The sequence below is a fragment of the Mustela nivalis genome (genome assembly GCF_964662115.1).
Source record: "Mustela nivalis genome assembly, chromosome: 6".
In the NCBI taxonomy this organism is placed as follows: Eukaryota; Metazoa; Chordata; class Mammalia; order Carnivora; family Mustelidae; genus Mustela; species Mustela nivalis.
Genome location: NC_139025.1, coordinates 145,703,454 through 145,718,231, shown reverse-complemented (window position 1 = coordinate 145,718,231; position 14,778 = coordinate 145,703,454).

Below are 14,778 nucleotides of genomic sequence, written 5' to 3'. Positions count from 1 at the left end.
ATTAGAAAAACAAAAATTGTGAAAAAGTGGAAAGAAGAAAAGAAAATATATTGTCAGTCACTTCATAAAATGAAATGCAAATGGCATATAAACAAGTGGAAAGAAGAAAAGAAAATATATTGTCAGTCACTTCATAAAAATGAAATGCAAATGGCATATAAACAAGTGGGAAATTTTTCAGTCCCAACATTAAAGAAAGAAATGAAAGTAAAATATCAGATTTTTAAAATAACAGTACTCAATATTCGTGAGGATTCACTAAGACATATATTCTCATAAACTACTGGTGGCAATGCAATTTGTTAAAGCTCCCAGGAACATGATTTGTAAATATCTGTCACGAGTTATAAAAAATTTCATCCTCTCTGAATCAGTAATTTTACTTCTATGAATGGATCCTAAGGAAGTAATCAAAAATGAAGACAGAGATTTATATATAAAGAAATTCAGCATGGCATTATCTTCAATACAGAAACACTAGAAACAACTTTAATACACAAAAGACTTATAAATTCAATTATGGCACAACTATAAAGCAGAATATTATTCAGTATTAAAAATATTTAAGAAGTGTTTTTGATGACATGGGAGAATATTTCTGATCCAGTAAAAAAAAAAATCAGGGTAGAAAATTTTTTATAGTATGACACTGATTATATATACATAAACATGTATATATGTATGATTTTAAAAGTGTTAGGATTATTTATATATGGAGACACACACAGACACACGCACACACACACCCCCATTAAGACCACTAGACTAGACTTTGCTGTTTTATTTTTAAAATATTTAAAATTTTTCTTAAATCTTCTGGCTTTTTCACATTTGAAATTATTATCAGAAAAACTTACGTTGTTTTGCTGTGGTGAGCACTGGGTGTTGCATGAAGTGTTAAATGACCAAATTGTATACCTGAAAGTAATATTACACTGTATGTTAACTAAGATTTAAATAAAAACTTTTTTAAAAATTACATTATTTTAAATTGTTTTCCTTTATGGGGCACCTGGGTGGCTTAGTCAGTTGAATGCCTGACTCTAGGTTCAGTTCAAGTCATGATCTTCATAGGGCATGAGATGAACTGCATATGGGACTCCAGGCTTGGTTGAGAGTCTTGCTCTACCGCTCCCCCCACTTGGATTGGCACACATGCTCTCTCTCAAATCTTAAGCAAAACAAAACACTTCCCCCATCCAAAAAAAACCTGAAGTAAAAAAGTTTTCCTTTAAAATGTATTATAAGATCTGTATTTTATGTCTCCTTCAGCTGGAGACCTGCACTATGTCAGATGTAACTGTGTCTAAAGGGAAAATGTCAAGGATGTCGTTTCCCTCAGGATTATAGGATACTAGGATCTCCACTCCCTAGATAGCCATGATCTCTTATTGGCAAAAATAACTTCAGTTATAAGATCTTAGATTTTTATGGATCACATAATGGCCATCAACATCATAAAAAAATACATTGTGTTCCACCCAAACCTGACTGAGAAAATTTCACAAATTACGTATCATGATATACAATATCATAAAATATCTGAAATCTTTTAAATATCTCTATCACCATGTAACTGATACCCCATAATGAACAAAAGAGGATGGACAGAGAGGATGTCCTTTCATTTCAGTGATAAAATGAGGTGTTTAAGTCAAAGTTTTCAGTCATTCTAGATTCCCTGGTACTTCAGATATTAAAATTCTATACATCTCAAGTTACCTAAATTTTACCTATCAGATTGTTAAATAGGAATGCCATAATACAGATTAGGAGAATGCAAGATTTACAAGAGTTTTTATAAGCAATTAACTGGGGAAAATAATTAGACAGGGAAAATATAAGCTAAAAGGAATGTTACATTTAGATACATACCAAGCAAATTCACCTTGAAGAAATAATGACAGATAATGGATTCATCTGTCTACACAGGATCAAGAAACAGATTTTAAATACTTTTGACCTTAACTGAAAATATTGTGTTTCTATACAATTAATAATACGAGGCAAGATATGACATTAAAGGCTTACTTCATGAAATGACTCTTGAGGGTTTGTTGTTTTTTATCATTATTATTATTATTTTACAGAGGAGGATTTCTGTAGTTCTGTAGATTCATTTAAAATGAATGGGAAGAACTTCTGGTTTCTGCTTAGGAGGTTAAAAAAAAAAATAGCAAGAGAGCATCATTTTAACCCTTACGACAAGAACAACAAGATGCAAGATGATAGCCAAATTTATAACTCAACCTGAACCCATCAAAGATTAAAGTTTCAGGGCAATAAAAGCTAAGAAATAAATATCTTCAGGAGGTGAGGTGGCATGAATACTTTTTAACTGGGATAGACCTTGCCAGATGCCACTAAGAAGAATTCAGCTTACATTTTCTTAAACCAATTATTAAAGACCAAATGTGGCTAAACAAAACCACATGGGGCATATATATAAAGGGAATTTGCACCTACCTGCAGCCTCTTACCACATACTTCGCTGGGAACTCACAAAAAAAGATGGGAGGCAGGGCAAGATTTTTAATAAGGCATCACTTATGGGAACACTATTTACCAGGAGAAAGGATATGAAACCTCCATTTGGATCCTTCCCCTTTATTTTCCCTACCCAACAAAGGCTTAAGCCACTGTGGAAGAGCAGCAAACTCTGTGACCCTTCGGGCACTAGTTTTTATAGTAAAAAGCAAGCGTCTTGTTGTTCTTATTGTAAGGGTTAACAGAAAACACAACAAAACCTCTACTGGTGGGAAGGATGGGAATGTGTGCCCGAGACAGACCTCTAGGTGGAGGTTGGTTAGCTTAATTCCTGATTAAATTGGCTTAATGCCCAACTGTAAATGCCTAGCAAAAGGAAAGGTGTGCTCATTTCCAGTAGAAGAACTATGTACCTCAGTCTACTTCCCTATACAAAATATCTATCTTTCAATAAAAATTATGTGGCATTTCAAAAAGAAAAACACCCACATTATCAGGAGACAAATCAATCAACAGTAGATTCAGATATTATGCAAGTTTTGGAAATACTAGAGAGCTTCAATATAATGTTAATGGCCTGGTGGAAAAGATGGGCAACATGCATTATCAGACGGTTAATTTCGGCCAAGATGGAAACTCTAAGAATTGAATGTAAATAAATGCGAGCCATGAAAAACAAAGTAAAAAATAAAATCTAAAATGCCCTTCTTTATTAATTAGTAGATATGACGCAGCAGAGAAAAGGACCAGTAGGCTTGAAGCCAGGTCAATAACAATCACCTGAACTAAAACATAAAGGGGGTTTAAGGACAGGGATAAGAGAACTCTTAGAAGCTGTGAAGGAGATGGTGGGAGATGCCCTGTACTGGCCTCATAGAGCAAGCTAGACCACGGAAACAAGATCCTCACTGCGCATGTGCTTCCAGTAGTTCTTTTCCCTGTTCATTCCGTCCCAATAAAAACAGTGCCAGACCTTCAAGCATCCCATCCCCTACATGGTAGAAATAAGACTTTGTCGCAAATATCCATGCAGATCTCCACCTTTTCTCCCCTCCCTCGGGGTCGGGGGGATGCTGAAGGCCTCCAGCTGTTGTTATCAACACTGGTAAGGATACTCTATACTGTTAGCTCCAGGCTGGTAACAGTAAACCCCAGTAAATTGGAGCTTACCGCTCTCCGCCAATCCAATAAATATATAAAGCAATGCAGAAATACAGGCAAACTTTCTCTACCAGGGTGGTCTTCTCAACACGTCCAGCACTACTGCCTCAAACATAACTCACTCCTGTGCATTCTGCTTCTTACATATGTTTATAAAGCTGGTCACAATAAATATTATCACTGCGTACACCATGAGTGCATTATGGCGTGGGTCACTGTGTGTTCTAATATTCGGCATCCACTAGGGATCCCTGTTACTGCCACTTGATCAGGTATTAGGTTTTGTTGTTGCTCATCAAAAAAAAAAAAATGTTTATGGGTGGAGAGATATCCCCCACTGGAACAGTAGCAAGGTCACTTGGATAAAGTTAGATGGTTGGTGACTGGATGTTTTCCAAGAATCATGGCAAAAAGTTGAAATGTTGTAAGAGGGCTATGGAGGGAAGTGATGCATAAATTGATGTCTTGCTTCCTCTGTCTTTGGAGGAATTTTTGAGAACTTTTGAGTCCTTAAAGAAAGGAAGATGGGAAAACCTTTCTCACTGCATCCAGAGAAGCTACTAGAACTTATCATTTGCCCTAGAGAGGTCATGGGCAAAAACCCCATCCACCACCTCCTCCATTTCCAACAAGACCTTTACTTAACCACTTCAGAAATGGGGAGTTACTCACTAAGGGAAAATAGAATGGTTGTTATTGTAGCCATGCAGGCAGTTTGATAAATATCATATCAAATATCATAAATATCATATAGCATTTTATATAGGAGATTGAAGGGGGCACCAAATTAATATAAGAGCTAGCTCCCTCCAGAAGTGCTATCATCAGCATGAAGAGGGGTCCTTAAAGCCTTAGGATGTCCATTTGCATGAAGAAGGAGTTATATTACTTTTATTGCATGAAGTTGCACGTTAAGCAACAGGAAGAATAATACAGAATTGTTTGGGTTTATCGTTAATGCTAAGGAAGGCTACTGCCTTTGGTGGATTTGGGAATACAGACCCCCCCATTGGGAGATACTCCTGATATCAATATAAAATGGATTACTTCACTGAGGCAATTGCCTCTTTAAGATAGTTGTTGTGTTAACATAGTTACTGAGGGATCAAGTGAGAATTCTTTATAATATAACCTTGATACAGAAGATGTAAGGTGATTTAATATGAGCATATCTTTTCCAAAAGGCCATTGTCCTTGCATTTGCTCTTCTCACTGGGAGAAACTTATATTACCCTACCTCAAGAAATAATGAAACAATAATAAGAAAATAATAAAAAGAGCCCCAGAATGTGTCTTAGGTTTCTACCTAGGATGGAAAAAATGTGGGAAACAAGAAGTTAAAGAGAGGACATTTCCTAGTTAATTTGGTTGTAACAAATGACTACTAAACTTAGTGTTTTAAAACAATGACAACAGGGGAGAGGGCCCAAGATGGTGATGTAAAAAGACCCTGAACTCGCCACCTCCTTGGACACACCAACTTTATACCTATTTATAAAGCAATTCCTCCTTAAGAAAAACTGTGGATTGATTGAACAGCTTCTGCACAACAAAAAATAGACCACATAGAGAATGATAGAGAGACAGAGACATGGTAACAAAGGGAAACCTCACCCCCAACATTGAACTGAAGTAGGAAGGGAAAGTACTGAGGGACCATGAGCAGATTTGTCTATGCTGGGATGTGGTGTGGTGGGGTATGGCTTAAAAGGGCACCTTGAATTTAAAGCGTCCAGCTTTAGAACTCTGACACAAATGGTGGAGGAGCTGCTGGAACTCTCTTTTAGTTGGAGGAGGTGGAGATTACCACAGTTAACATTTCTCCTTCACCTTGATAGTGCAGATGGAAGTAGAGTCTGGATATTGTAGCCAGCCTGCCACGTCAGTGAGCCTTTGGGATTCTATCCAAGCTAGCCCTGGATGCCTGGGTACAGGAATTAAAAAAAAAAAAAAAATAGCCACTGTTTAAAAGAAGAACTAGAATATAAAGGATCCACCTCTAGAACTACATCAAATGGCTCTAACCCTCTCCAGTTCAAGCCACCCTGCCATGGTGGCCCCAGCACAGCACACATCAGAACACATTCTGGCAGCACTCACTACAGCTCCAAACATCTGGTCAAGGTGAGGCAGGTATGAAGTGCTGGAAACGTTCAGGCTCACACCACTTTGACTCTAATTTCCCAAAAAGCCCTGGTACATGGGGCACTCCAGGATTCCCCAGCTCACAGCCACTTCAACTTCAACTCTGCTGCCAGGGTGCATTCTGGGTAGAAAGTACTAGGATCACCCTAGCCTGTGCTCAGTACAGCTCCAACCATCTCACCAGGGCAGCCCACCATAGAGTACTTCAGGACACCCAGTCCAAGCCAGTCACAGCTCTAGTCAGCCAGCCAAAATCACCAGGCTCACATAGTCTATACAGGGCATAAACATACACAAGACCATTCCTTCCAGTTTGGGAGAAGTAGCTCTTCTTAATTCATAGAAATAAACTTAGAAAGACAAGCAAACTGAGACACATGAATATGCCTCAAATGAAAGAACAAGACAAAACCTCAGAAAAAGAGTGAATTGAACTGGAAATATGCACTCTTCTTGACAAAAGTTCAAAGCATTGGTCATAAAGATATTCACCGGACTGGAAAGAGGAATGAATAAACTCAATGAGAACGTCAACAAAGACGTAGAAAATATAATAAAGAACTCATCAGAGTTTAAGAATACAATAACTGAAATGAAAAAGATAGTAGAAAGTATCAACAGGTTAGAAAATGCAGAATAGATCAGTGATCTGGAAGATAGGGTAATAGAAAGCACTCAAGCCAAGATCAAAAAGAAAAAAGAATTTAAAAAATGAGAATAGGTTATATGAGCTCTTTTGGACAACATTGTGTAAACAAATATTCATATTATAGGGGTTCTAGATATAGAAGAAAGAGGAAAAAAGGCATAAAACTTATTTGAAGAAATAATAGCTAACAGCTTCCCTGACTTAGGAAATGAAACAGACACCCAGGTTCAGGAAGCACAGAGAGTTCCAAAATAAGACAAACCCATGGAGACTCATAATGTATAATAGTTAAAAAGTCAAAGATTAAAGACAGAAGATCTTAAAAACTATGAGAGAGAAATAGTTGTATACAAGTGTACAAGTGAAATCCCATAAAGCTGTTAGCTGGTTTTTTCAGTAGAAACTTAGACACAAAGGCAGTGGCATGATATATTCCAAGTTCTGAAAGGAAAAAAATCTGCAACCAAGTATACTCTACCTGGCAAGGTTATCATTCAGAATTGAAGAAAAGATAAAGTTTCCCAAACAAAAGTTGAGGGAGCTCATCACTATTAAACCAGGCTTATAAGAAATGCTGAAAGGATTTCCTTAAGTGGAAAACAAAGTCCATAATTAGAAGAAGATTATGGGGACGCCTGTGTGGCTCAGTGGGTTAAGCCTCTGCCTTCGGCTCAGGTCGTGGTCTCAGGGTCCTATGATCAAGTCCCACATCAGGCTCTCTGCTCAGCGGGGAGCCTGCTTCCTCCTCTCTCTCTGCCTCTCTGCCTACTTGTGATCTCTCTCTCTGTCAAATAAATAAATAAATAAATAAATAAAATCTTTAAAAAAAAAAGAAGAAGATTATGAAGAAAAATGTTATGAGTAAAAACAAACATGCAATAAGAGTAGTACAATAATCACTTATAAAGCTAGTACAAAGGTTAAAGACAAAAGTAGTAAAATTAACTCTATGTAAAAAAAATTAAGGGGACTCACAAAAAGTAAAATATGACAACATATATAAAAACACTGAAGGGGGAAATTATTTTAGAATGTATACTAATTTAAGTGGCCATCAACTTAGTAGAAATAATAGCGCAATAGATACAGTAAAAATAAAGGAAAAAAAGCCAAGTATAACACTAAAGAAAGTCATCCATCACAAGGAAGGAAAACAAGAGAAGACAGGAAAAGAAAACTACAAAACAACCAGAAAACAATGAACAAAAGTAAGTATGTACTGGGGTGCCTGGTTGGCTCAGTGGGTTAGGGCCTCTGCCTTCAGCTCAGGTCATGATCTCAGGGTCCTGGGATTGAGCCCCACATCGGGCTCTCTGCTCAGTGGGGAGCCTGCTTCCCTTCCTTTCTCTCTGCCTGCTTCTCTGCCTACTTGTGATCTGTCTGTCAAGTAAATAGATAAAATCTTAAAAAAAAAAAAAAAGTATGTACCTACCAATAATTAATGTAAAGGACTAAATGCTCTAATCAGAAGACATCGCATGACTGAATGAATAAAATAAACCTAAGACCCATCTATATGAATCACGTCAGACCTAAAGTTTGAAAGTGAAGAAATGGAAAAAGATATTCCATACAAGTGGAAATGGGGGGAAAAAAGTGGGGCAGCAATACTTATGCCAGACAAGATTAGACTTCAAATCAAAGCCTGTAACAAGAGACAAAGAAGGACATTACATAATGATAAAGGGATCAACACAACAAGGAGGATCTGGCCATTGTGAATGTCTATACACCCAGCAAATACATAAAGCAAATATTAATAGACATACAGGGAATAATTGACAGTAATACAATAATAGTAGGGGACTCTAACACCCCACTAAGATCAATAGATAGACCATCCAGGCAGGAAATCAGTAAGGAAACAGTGACTCTGAAGGACACATAGACCAGATGGACCTTACAGATAGATACAAAACATTCCATCTAAAAACAACAAAATATGCATTCTTTTCAAATGCATATGAATGCTCTCCAGGATAGAGCACATGTAGGCCACAAGTCTCAAATTTAATAAGACTGAAATCATAACAAGAATCTTTTGTGACCACAATGGTATGAAACTAAAAATCAATTACAAGGAAAAAAAAAACTGGAAAAACAAACACATAAAAGCTAAACAACATGCTACTAAATACCCAATGGGTCAGTGAGGAAATGTCAGTGAGGAAATTAAGGAGGAAATAAAAAATACATGGAGACAAATGAAAATATTATGTTCTAAAACCTTTGGGATACAGCAAAAACAGTTATCAGAGGAAAATCTAGTGATACAGGACTAACACAAGAAAGAAAAATCTCAAACAATCTAACTTTATACCTAAAGTAACTAGAAAAGAAGAACAAAGCCCAAAGTTAGTAGAAGAAAATAAGAGTAGAAATATAATAGATAATAAAAAAGAGAAAACAACTTGTTCTTTTAAAAGATAAATTGATAAACCTTTAGCCAGATTCATCAAGGAAAAAAGGAGAGAAGACCCAAATGAAATGAAATGAAATGAAATGAAAGAGAAGTAACCACTGACACCACAAAAATACAAAGGATTATAAGAGATTACTATGAAAAAATATGTCAATAAATTGGATAACCCAAAATAAATTCCTAGAAAGATACATCTTGTAAGCTGAATCAAGAAGAAACAGAAAATCTGTACAGACTGATTACTAGCTATTTATCTTATTACTAGTAATAAGACTGAATGAGTCATCAAAAAACTTTTAACAAACAAAAGTTCAAAAACAGATGGATTCACAGGTGAAGCCTACCAAATAGAGTTAAAAGCTATTCTCCTCAGACTATTCCAAAACATAGGGAAAAAAACCACAAAACTCCCAAACATTTTATGAGATCAGCATTACCCTGATAACAAAACACTTAGAAAGGAAGGAAAGATGGGAAGGAGAGAAGGAGAAGAAAAGAGAGAAGAGAGAAGGAGAAAGAAGAGGAAGAGGAAGTGATGAGGGAGCAGGAGGCTGGCTGAGGACAGAGCAAGAGCTGGAGCCTCGCACCCCCTCTCCACCCACACCCCTCCATATGTGTAGCATTCCTCAGGCACCCCTGACCGCCATAAAACGATAAATAGTCAACTTGCAGGGATCGCAATCCTGCAGAACAGGAATCTCCCGTGCTCTACAGATGTCCTAGAGACCTAAACAGGGAGGTTACCTTATCAATAGCACAAATTTCCAGAGGCATATAACTCTCAGTTCCTGAAGCCCTAATGTCTCCCTCCCACCATAAACTCGAGGAGACTGAGGTAAGAGGGAATGTAAATGACAGCAGGATCATAACACCCCACCAAGAATCTCCCAACTATCTTGATGTTAGTGCCTGACGACATTGATCAGGCCATAAGGGCAAGGCCTCCCCTGGCACCTTGTAGGCCCTCCTTAACATGTGAGAACTCTGTTGAAACCTGCCATCCCTTCCCCTCACCTTCCCCCAACCGCAAGGTACATAACCTGCCTGCCATCCCTCACAACCTGGGGCAGCAGCTCTTCCTGCCCATGGGTCCTGTCCCTGTGCTTTAATAAACCACCATTCTTCACCAAAGATGTCTCAAGAATTCTTTCTTGGTCATCGGCTCCGGACCTCAGCCCACCGAACCTCACCTAGGTTCTAGAACATCATCAGAAGGAAGGAAGGAAGGAAAGACAGAAAGAAAGAAAAAGAGAGGGAGGAATGTCTATACACCCAGGAAGGGAGCACCTAAATACATACAGCAAATAGTAATAGATGTACAGGGAAAAATTGACAGTACTACAATAATAGAGGGAGGGAAGGAGGAAAGGAAGAAAGGAAGGAAAGAAAAAGAAAGACTACATTCAATGTCTCTGATGAAGACAGATGCAAAATTTTCAACAAAATATTAGCAAACCACATTCAATAATACAGTTTAAAAAAAAAAAGAACAGGGGCGCCTGGGTGGCTCAGTGGGTTAAAGCCTCTGCCTTCAGCTCAGGTCATGGTCCCAGGATCCCGGGATGGAGCCCCGCATCGGGCTCTCTGCTGGACAGGGAGCCTGCTTCCTCCTCTCTCTCTCTGCCTGCCTCTCTGCCTACTTGCGATCTCTGTCAAATGGATTAATAAAATCTTAAAAAAAAAAAAAAAAAGAAAAAGGAACAACATTCACCATGATCTAGTGGGATTTATTTGGAGAATGCCAAGTGTTGTTCAAATGCAAGTGCTGATCTTTGATAAGGACATGTGACAGTGTGACATTGCTCCAGGAAGCTCCCAACTATTTTACTGTTAATGCCTTACTAAAAGGAAAAAGACCTCAGCCTGACAAAGACAAGGCCTCTGGTTTCTGGCAGGTCCTCTTTAGCATAGGAAAGTTCTTTTGAAACCTCCCTTTTCCTTACCTCCCCCAAGCCCATGGTATATAATCAGCAACCCCTCACAACCCCAGTGCAGCAGCTCTTTCTGCCCGAGGATCCTGTCCCTGTGCTTTAATAAAATCACCTTTTCGCACCAAAAAAAACTCAAAAAACAAAACAAAACAAAAACCCAAACCAAACAAATGCAAGCGCTGATTGTAAATCAATCAATGTGATACAGCCCATTAACATAATAAAGGATAAAAATGAAATGATCTCAACAGATGCAGGAAAAGCATTTGAAAAAAAATTCAATATTGGTTCATGAAAAAACAGAGTGAGCTTAGAGGGAACATACACCTGCTTTATAAAGATCATATATGAGAAACATAAAGCTAACATCCCACTCAAATGGTGAAACTCAGAGAGCTTTTCTTCTAAGATCAAAAACAAGACAAGGATGTCCACTCTCGACACTTTTATTCAACATGGTACTGTAAATCCTGGCCAGAGTAATCAGACGAGAAATAAAAGGCAACCAAATTAGTAATAAAGAAGTAGAACTCTCAATACATGGAGATTTGATACTATATATAGTATCAACTAAAAAAACGCCACCAAAAAAACTATTAGCATAAACGAATTCAGTTAAGTTGCAGGAGGCAAAATTAACATACAGAAATCTGTTGCTTTCTATATTCTAATAAAGTATCAGTAAGAGAATTTTAAAAGCAATTCTATTTACAATTGCACCAAAAATAATAAAATACCTAGGAATTAATTTAACCAAGGAGATGAAGACTGATAGAAAAAACTGATGACACAAATTCAAAGACATATTGTGCTCATGGAAAATAATTAATACTATTAAAATGTCCATACTACCCAAAGCAATTTAAAAATTCAATGCAATCTCTATGAAAATTCCTATAGCATTTTTTTTAAGAACTAGAACAAATAATCTGAGTTTTTAATAAAACCATAAAATACTCCAAATAGTCAAAGAAGTCTTGAGAAAAAAGGACAGAGCTGGAGATATCAGCCTCCCTGATTTCATGCTATGCCACAAAGCTATAGTAATCAAAACAGTATGGTACTTGCACAAAAATAGACACATAGATCAAAAGAATAGATAGCACAGAAATAGCCCCATGCTTATATGGTCAATCTACAACAAAGAAAGAATATACAATGGGGTAAAGACAGTCTCTTCAATAAATGGTGCTGGGAAATCCAGACATCTCCATGCAAAGTAATGAGACTGGGCCACTTTCTTACACTATACACAAGAACAAATTCAAAAGGAATTAAAAACCTAAATGTGAAACCATGAAATTTCAATTTCAAACCATGAATTTTCTAGTAGAAAATAGAGGCAGGAATCTTTTTGACATCAGCACTAACATTTATTTTTCTAGATGTCTCTCTTCAGGGAAGGAAAACAAAAGCAAAACAAACAAAAACCCTGCTGAAACTAGACCAAAACAAAAAGCTTCTGCACAGCCAAGCAAATCATAAACAGAATGAAAAGACAACCTACTGGATAGAAGATATTTGCAAATGACAAATTCAGTAACAGGTTAATATATACAAAATATATAAGAAACAAGTACAACACACACACACACACAAATAATCCAGTTTAAAAATGAGCAGAACACCTGAATAAACGTTTTTCCAAAGACAGACAGATGGCCTATCGACCCATGAATAGAGGCAGGAATCTTTTTGACATCTTGTTGAATCTTTTATTCAACATCCCTAATCATCACTGAACTGCAAATCAAAGCCACAAAGAGATATCACCTCATATCCATTGGAATGGCTTGGATTAAAAAGACCAGAAATAGCAAGTGTTTGGGAAAATGTAAAAAAAAAATTAAAGTCTTAATTCCCTGTTAGTAGGAATGTAAATTGGTGCAACTACTGTGGAAAACAGTGTGGAAGTTCCTTATAAAAGTTAAAAATACCGTATGATCCGGTAATTCTACTTACTACTGGGTATTTGAATTTAAAAAAACAAAACAAAACACTAATTCAAAAACACATATGTACCCCTATGTCTACTGTAGCATTATTTACAATAAGCAAGATATGCAAGTAACCTAAGTGCCAGTGGATGAATGGGTAAAGAAGATACGTTATATATAGAAGATTGAATATTACTTAGCCTGAGACCTTGCCATTTGTGACAACATATATGGATCTAGAGGGTATTACGCTAAGTGAAATAAGAGAAAGACAAATACCATATGATTTCACTTATATGTGGAATTTAAAAACCAATACAAATAAATGACCACCACCACCACCACAACAACAACAACAACAAAAACAGACCCATAAATACAGAGAACAAACTGCTGGCTGCCAGGGTAAGGGTGCGTGAGAGATGGACAAAGTGAGTGAAGATGTGGGAGGGGGTTCAGGCTTCTAGCTACGGAATAAGTCACAGAAATGAAAGGTACTACATAGGAAATACAGTTAGTGTTCTTGTGATGGCATTATATGGTGACAGATGGTACGTACACTTGTGAGCACAACATAAGGTACAGAATTGAAACCAATGGAATGTTGTACATTACCTATACTTCAGTACAAAAAATGACAACATATATTTTGTTCTTAAATCTACAATTTGAGCAGGGTTTATTGGGGATAGTTCAATCGATGTTCCACCTAGCATGTACTAGAAGAGCTAGAGGCTAGAACTGGAATGTTCTGAAAGCTCTCTCACTCATATGTCTGGAAGATACTCAAAACTCAGCTAGACCCATTAGCTTGAAAACCTGCATGTGGTCTTTCTGTGTGCTCTGGGCTTCCTCACAACACGGCGACTGGGTTTCAAGGGCTCCAAGGGCAAAAAGGCAGGTGGAGAGCCAGATAGGAACTCTATCATATTTTCTAACCTAGCTTTGTAAATCATGTAATGTAATTTCCCCCTGAATTCTATTAATTAAAAGTACCTAAAGTTGATTTATATTCAAAGGGAACGGTGGGAAAGGGGTGCCTGGTGGCTCAGTGGGTTAAAGCCTCTGCCTTCGGCTCAGGTCATGATCCCAGGGTCCCGGGATCTAACCCCACATCGGGCTCTTTGCTCAGTGGGGAGCCTGCTTCCCTTCCTCTCTCTCTGCCTCTCTGCCTACTTGTGATCTCTGTCTGTCAAATAAATAAATAAAATCTTAAAAAAAGGGTGGGGAAGTTGGTCCCACTTTTTGTGGCAGGAGTCAAAGAATTTATGGATATATTTTAAAACCACTACCATCTGTCCACTGGCACAAATTATTTACATTATTCCCATATGCAAAATACACTCAAGACCCGCCAAGATCCCCCACAGCTTTCATTTATTATAGAACCAGGCTCAGCATTATCACTTTTTTTTTTTAAAGATTTTATTTGACAGAGAGAGCAAGCATGAGAGTGGGATAAGGTGTAGAGGGAGAAGCAGATACCCCACAGAGCAGGGAGACTAATTCAGGGCTCAATCTCAGGACCCTAGGATCATGACCTGGCTGAAGGCAGCCACTTAACCGACTGAGCCACCCAGGTACCCCTCACCATTATCATTTATTCTAATTTGTTCTAGGTAGGAGCGAAACACTTCAGGTATATCTCCTTGAGTCTAGCTGGTCAAGTGAAGTTTTTCTTAGTTGAATACCTATGAACCAAAGAGAGAACTTTTCTACCTCAATTCACCGAACATATGATGAAAGTACAGGAACAGGAACAACTACTTTTCTACCAACAGGGTAAAATGGGAGGTGCATAGGAATCACTGGTCTATAGCGACTCTAAAATCTTGCCAAGCCCATGTTCCTGCTTCCTCAATTGAGTCTCAGTTCTACTACCTTGCAGTGATTCACTTTGGCTTTTCGCCCTTCCCTCTGTGCTCTTGTCACCTTTCCTATTAAGAATTGTTGTATAATAATTCCAAAACTGAGTCTCTTAAAAAATAATTATTTCTCACTATTTTTAAGGGTCAGGAATTCAGGGGCAGCTGGATGGCTTAGGTT